Consider the following 6,627-nt stretch of genomic DNA (forward strand, 5'->3'; position numbering starts at 1 on the left):
TTTTTTTCTATAAGCTTCATTTATACTCATTAGAGTGCTGCAAGTAATAATACCAGGAAATAGATTTGCAGGCAGAAGTATGATTTTTAAGTTAAGGATGTTCATTTAATTTCAGCTCTTGTCTCCTAGATGTGCCTCCTCCTAATGCTCTAAATAGCTCTTCTGCCTCTTTGATGTTTACACCCTTCAAATGCATAAAGACAGTTCTCTACAATTCCTCATTTTGCCAAGCAATACATACTTAGTGCTTTTCATCTCTCTCCATAAATCAATCCCTTTCCTCCAACAGGAGCTAGAATAGGATTTTTTTCCCTTATTAGATTTGTACTGAGAATTTCTTTTTTCAGAAACAGATAAATGATACAAGGTTTTTTCATGACAAAGCATCCTATCATATATTATTAGCAAACACTTCCACAGCAGAACAGGAATAAAAATAGAAAGTGGGCTATAAAAAAAGAATGTGTAGCAGGATAACATTTAATCTCACAGTGTGGTGCTGAAAGTGGAGCATTTCCTTCACATTTCTTTGCAGATCTTGAAGGAAAGATCCAGGAGGCCTCCTCAGAAATGCTTGGCATCTTTTACTTAAGATTTTTGTTAAATTCTGTGTGATCTTTGACACAGAGTTAATGAATTTTCTCCTTATTCAAAAAGCCCACCCACTGCCTGTGGTGTGTTTGAAGCTTCAGATCCTTTCTGGCTCAGCTGCTGCTCCCTCTTCCCAGCATCTCAGCATTGGTTGTACCCACTCTGTTCCACGAAACTTTAATTGAGAAACCACCTGAATGATAAAAAAAATCTCAGATCCCGCTTATCCCAAAACCAGAATTTTTTTATTTACTGATTTTCGGTGGGAACCATCAACCTTGAACATTTTGGGGTTTCTCAGCTGGCAGGCCAGGCTAAGAGGTCCATGATGTGCAGCCCAGATTGCTCCCTCTGCCAGACCCTCCCTGGGACTGGGATGGTGGCTGCACTTCAGGCCTGAAGTGAGGTGAGGTTTCCTATAGAAAACAGCCCCTCTCACATTTCCCAGATTTCTGAAAGCGATTTTGGCTGAAGTCCAGCAACCCCTACAAAAAAAAAAAAAGGATTTAAAATGAAATTTCAAGTGGAAGATGAATACTCAAATGGACGAATTCAGCAGATTTTTGTCAGGGAGGGCTCAGGGCTTTGGGGATGAGGCTGCCCAGGGATGGAAGCACGTGTGGATCTCACTCAGACACGTGTCCAGCCAAGAGCTGGATTCTCCCCTGCACTGCTCTTTCAGCTGTGAGCAGGAGCAGCGAGGGGAGGCTGATCCATGGGTTTATTTTCCTTCCTTGTGGCTCCATGGGGGGATCTGGAGAACAGGAACATTCCCCTGGGGCAGAGCAGCCCAGCAGGACCAGCTGCTGGTGCTCAAACCCCACCTGGGAGCCAGCTCAGAGGTGGGCAAGAGACAAGAAGGTTTAAACCTCCAACGTTTTGGTGATTATATAATAAATGTGGCAAATAATGCTCTGTGCAGCTGTGGTGTGTGCTCAGGGAGGGAGCCTGGAGGGAGCTCCTTACAAAGGAGCAGGTGCTGCAAAAGAAACCAATATCTGAAACTTTTAGCAAAATTCCAAAAATCTTCTCTGGAGCTGCTGCCAGCAAGCAGAGAAAAGGCAGAAAACCCAACACAAAGCCAACGTGGCTTCACAATAAACAAACCCAAGCGGTGCCAGGAGTTGCTGCGTGCTGGGGTTTGTGACGGTGCAATTTAATTTCTCATTGTTCTCGCTGTCCTTAGAGCAGGGTCAGCACAGCAGAGGGTCTGAGCACTTCCCTGGGGCTGTCTGGACACCCTGGCAGGTCCCTGCCTCTGGAAGTTCTCCGTTCTTGCTGCAGAAACTTCGTTGCTGCCACCTTGGGGCCTGCTGGGTCCCTGAGAAGATTTATACTCTGGTGTTTTTTGAAGTTTGGCTTTTGCTGGTTTAAAACAGCTTTTGAATGTTTTTCTCTTGGTGGTGGTTACAGAATCACAGATTGGTTAGGTTGGAAAAGACCTCTAAGATCAAGCCCACCACTGAACCGTGTCCCCAAGTGCCACATCTACACAGGTTTTTAACATTTCCAAGGATGGAGACTCCACCACTTCCCTGAGCAGCCTGATCCAATGCCTAACAACCCTTTTCATGGAGATATTTTCCCTAATATCCAACCTAAACCTCCTCTGGAGCAACTTGATGCTGTTTTCTTTCGACCTACCACTTGTCACCTGGGAGAAGGAATATCAATTGCTAAGCGTGGTCCCTCTCAGCCAACCCAAATTTTCAAGGTCAATTTTTTAAACTGGAATGCCAGTGCTCCAAAAATGCATGGTACTCTTTTGCCCCATTTTAATTGTCTGTCTGATATGTGCTTGAATGTTTCTGTCCCTCCACGGGGAGCCTGAGAACCCCCAGGTTCTGCTATTGCTCCTGGAAACAGATTTCTGAAACTGCTCCTGCTGTTGTGTGGAGGTTCAGCACAGCAAGGAACTGGTGGTGGGAAGGTTTCTTAAATTCAGGTTGTGGGTTATTGAAGAGCCCAAACTGACCAATTCTATGTAAGTCACCTCAAAAAAAAAAAAACCCAACCCTGAAGATGGCAGTGGTTTTGGTGTTTAGATGAGCATTTTGGTGGTACAGAGGGTAAATGTTTCATGCCATGGCCTGGACTCCAAGCTCATCACCTCAGACACTCCCAGCTGGATTTGGAGAGTCTGTCCAAAGGTTAAGAAATCCTTCTGCCCTTTGGGTGTGTGGATATGCACACAAATATAAATACATATATCTACACGTGGCTCTCTGCTTGCTGCAAATTCTGTTCCTCAGGGCAACACTTATTCTGTGAACTCCCTGAAGATAAGGCTGTGTTGCTGAGTGTTTCCAACACTCCTAACCCTCCTGGGCTTTCAATTCCCGGCTGGCTTTTAATGTAATGTAAAGATTAGAAATGATATCTTCCATTAAAACTTTATTAGGTGGCTCTTCCACTTAGGAGAGTGGTTTCACTTCCTCCCGGCCGAATGAATTCCAGACACTGAAAGCTAGACATGAAAATGCAGGAGGGGAAGGAGAAAGCCACTTGCAGATTGAAAAGGTGAGGAAAAATGAGTGTAGGTTGTTCAGTGGCCCGTGTGAGACACCTGTAGCCCTGGGCCAGAGCTGTGCTGGGCACAGGAGTGTGACAGCCAGAGTGGGAAATGCTCCCCTGCTTGGCAAGGAGCAGCTCCACGTGCATTTTTCCCACTTGTGCATCCTGCAGGTCTCCACTGGAGCTGCTGCAATCCCTGGGAGCAGCAGGCTCTGCTGAGTCCCCTGGATGTAGTTCAGGCTGCTGCTGGGGTGATTGATGTGTGGTTACCCCTGAGAACAGCCTGAGTGGCAGCAGCTGACCTTCCTCAGAGCATCTGTACCACTCCTCGCCTTCCCTCTGGCTTTTGCTGTGACCTTTGGATGCTGATTGATCCCAGATTAGTGCTTGTTAACAATAAATAGCCTAAAATTAGGATACAAGTAGACAAGTCCTGAAAAGGTTAGACAAGCTCGTGGCGAGTTAGTGTAGGACTGTGCTGGCCATGCTGGGGGTTGCCTTTGTGCTCTGTTTTCCAAAAGTCATTTCCACTTTTGCTACCTCCAATTTCAAAGCAAAACCAGCTGGATGGCCCCAGGATGGGGGAGCTGAGGTGTGTCCCCTCAGCTGGGCTGCACAAACATCTGACACAGCCCAGGAGATGAAGTGTAGCTTATTTTCCTGGGCTCTCTGTGCTGTGTGGATGGAATCAGTATTTTGCCAAGTGAAGATGGGTAAATGCATCCAGCTGTGCTGGACTGGCTTCAGTTCATAAGTGGCAGGCAAGGTTTTTCATTTTCCCTTGAGCAGTTACAGTGTCTTCCCCTCTCCATTTGCAAACTTGTGGCTGCACAGGTACCTCAGAGTGGGTTTATTTATTATATATATGAATGATATGAAAACTGCAGGCCTTGGAACAAGGTACTTTTGTATCCAGGCATTGCACCCAGCCATGCAGGGAAGCCCATGGAGAACATCTCTAATCATCAGCTATGAAATGGTTAAATTAAAATTTAGTTCCAAGTCATCAAAGGTATGTTGAGCGTATTTGCAACATTTTCAAGAACAAAACAAAGCAAAGGAAACCTTGGAAGGGAAATTTATCTGTGTCATGGGTGATACAAAGCTGCATCAGTACCTATAAAGTGCCCCAGCAATACAAGAGAACTGGAGTAATGAACAGAAATGCTCAGTTAGAGCTTTTTCCATATTTTACGTTAATCATTAGCTAGAGCTGAAATTAGCTTTAATTGATATTAAGAGTTGAAAAAATGAATCCTTTGGAGAATGAGTCTCTTTAACCTCTAATGATGCAGTAAATAAAATATCCTGTCAACATTTGTGCAATAGTAAGGGCTTTCAAAATTCCATATCTCTGTGGTGAGCAATTCGATACATCCAATTCTCTCCATTACAGCAGAGAAAAGTGATGTGGTTGCATAAATTCAGCTACAGGTTTTCCATGTTTCCAATCTATCTGGTAATTCCCCACGCTGGCTTGTGATTTCTGCCAGGGAGATGGAGGGAGGAAGAAGGGACTGAGATCAATCCCAGTCCTGCTTGTGCTGCCTTTTCCACTTGTGTCCCTTGACTTGCAGGCTCCTGGTGCCACAGAAACTGTGCCTTGGTAGGGGGAAAAGGAGCAACGCTGCCTGTTCTTCCTTTCAGGTGAAATAAGCCTGGAAATGTTTCATTTTTCACTTCAAAGGCACAGCAGAATTGCAAAGGACTTCAATACTTTAGGGACACTTAGTTTGCTAATAGTCAGACCATTCTTCTCTCTGTCAGGGCTCAGCCTGGTGTTGAAATACCTCATGAGTGATTTGGTGAAGCACAGGAAACTCTCCCTCACTGTAAGCAGGAAACCTGTTTTTCATAACATCCATTTGGTGACTGCAATCAGCTGGAAGCATTTACATCATTTGGGTGGGCTAGGAGCGAGGGTGGCTCTGCTGTACTTAACTGGGAAACAGGAAAACAAACCTCCCCACTTCAAACCACCCTTTGTCTTTCACCAGGACTGAGGGAGTAACAGTTCTCATCCCATGGGGTACAAAACTCCTGTGGAAGGGTCTTTTCTGTGCTAAAGGGAATATATTTCTGTATATTTACAGAGGTTCCTGAGTGATGCTGGTGTTTCCCTGGGTGTGATTCTGTTCCACTGCAGTCATGTGAAAATAACTTCTCTGAGACAAGGCTGTAAAGCCTTTAAGAAAACTGCATGAAAAATGATGATGAAACAGCAATTTTCTTCATTCTTTTTTCCTTACTTGGTCTTTGGGAGGACTTGGGTGAGGAAGAGAAACAGAAGTGTACCCACAATTAACTTCTACCTTACACTGTTTTCTTTCCTCTGATGAGACCCAGCTATTTTGTGACAATTCAATGTCCCAGGCCTGCCAAGGATGTGTAGAAATGGTGCTCAAGCACCTCCCCAGGGCAGTGATGGAATCTCCATCCCTGGAAGTGTTCAAAGGAAGTGTTTGTGGCACTTGGGGACATGGTTTATATGACTCAGTGGTGGTGGGTTAACAGCTGGATTTGATGATCTTAGAGGCCTTTTCCAACCATAAAGATTCTGTGATTTTATGAATCAGCAAGGAGCCCAGATAAAATAAATGTTTTATCAGCAAAAACCATTCAAGAGGTGAGTTAAGCAGTGCTATGCCTGATTTAAAGTTGAAACAGCCAAACCAGTGAAACCTGAGGGATGCCAGGTTTCTGACCAGCAGACTCCAGTCACTTTCTCAACAATTTTGACCAGCAAAACAGTGGGAAGGGGAGGGGATGATGGAGGCAGCCCTTAAAAGCAGGGTAATTTTATGGAGTTAAGACACGGAGGATCTAATTTTCTTCTAGAAGACTCATTACCATGATTTTGTTACACATTATTTATGGGCTGTTATGATAGTCCTGGCAGGTCATAATTGGCTGAAGCCGGAAAATTAGTCACATTTTTCACATTTGGAAGAATAATCTGTACAGTTGCACTTAATGACTTCATTCCTGGAGAGCCCCATGCAGGGAAGGGACTGCCTGGCCTGGGGTGTGGCTGCATTAACCCTTTGTGCTTCTGGGCCTCCTGCAAAGGCACCTGGGCTTGCTCATCAGGTGCCAAAAGGACTTTTCATAACTTCAGAGCAGCTCTTTGGCATGTAAGTGGTTTACTGCTTTGATGATAGCTTCCTCTTTCCGTCCCTCTCCTCCAGCCTGAGTTAGTTTTGCCTGGCACCAGATTTTCTACAGAAAAATGACTTTTTCAAACTGATTTGTCCATGCTTTGCATTCTCCCCGTCCGAGCCACTGCAGCATCACAGGCAGTGAGAGAGGCCCAGCTCTCCCAGGGATGGTTTCTAACCCCTGGAAAGAGATGGGCAGCAGATTAAACTGGGGCAGGGCCTCGTTGGCAGCACTCCTCAGAGCCTTGCTGGGTACACAGCACAACCCAAACAGTCCATCACAGATGATGGATCAGAAGGGAGCACTATAATTGTTTTATCTGCCTTTTGGGACAGCACAAGCTGCTGACTCTTGAATTAGAGC

The sequence above is a fragment of the Cyanistes caeruleus genome, chromosome 17 (assembly GCF_971803275.1).
Source record: "Cyanistes caeruleus chromosome 17, bCyaCae1.hap1.1, whole genome shotgun sequence".
Lineage (NCBI taxonomy): Eukaryota > Metazoa > Chordata > Aves > Passeriformes > Paridae > Cyanistes > Cyanistes caeruleus.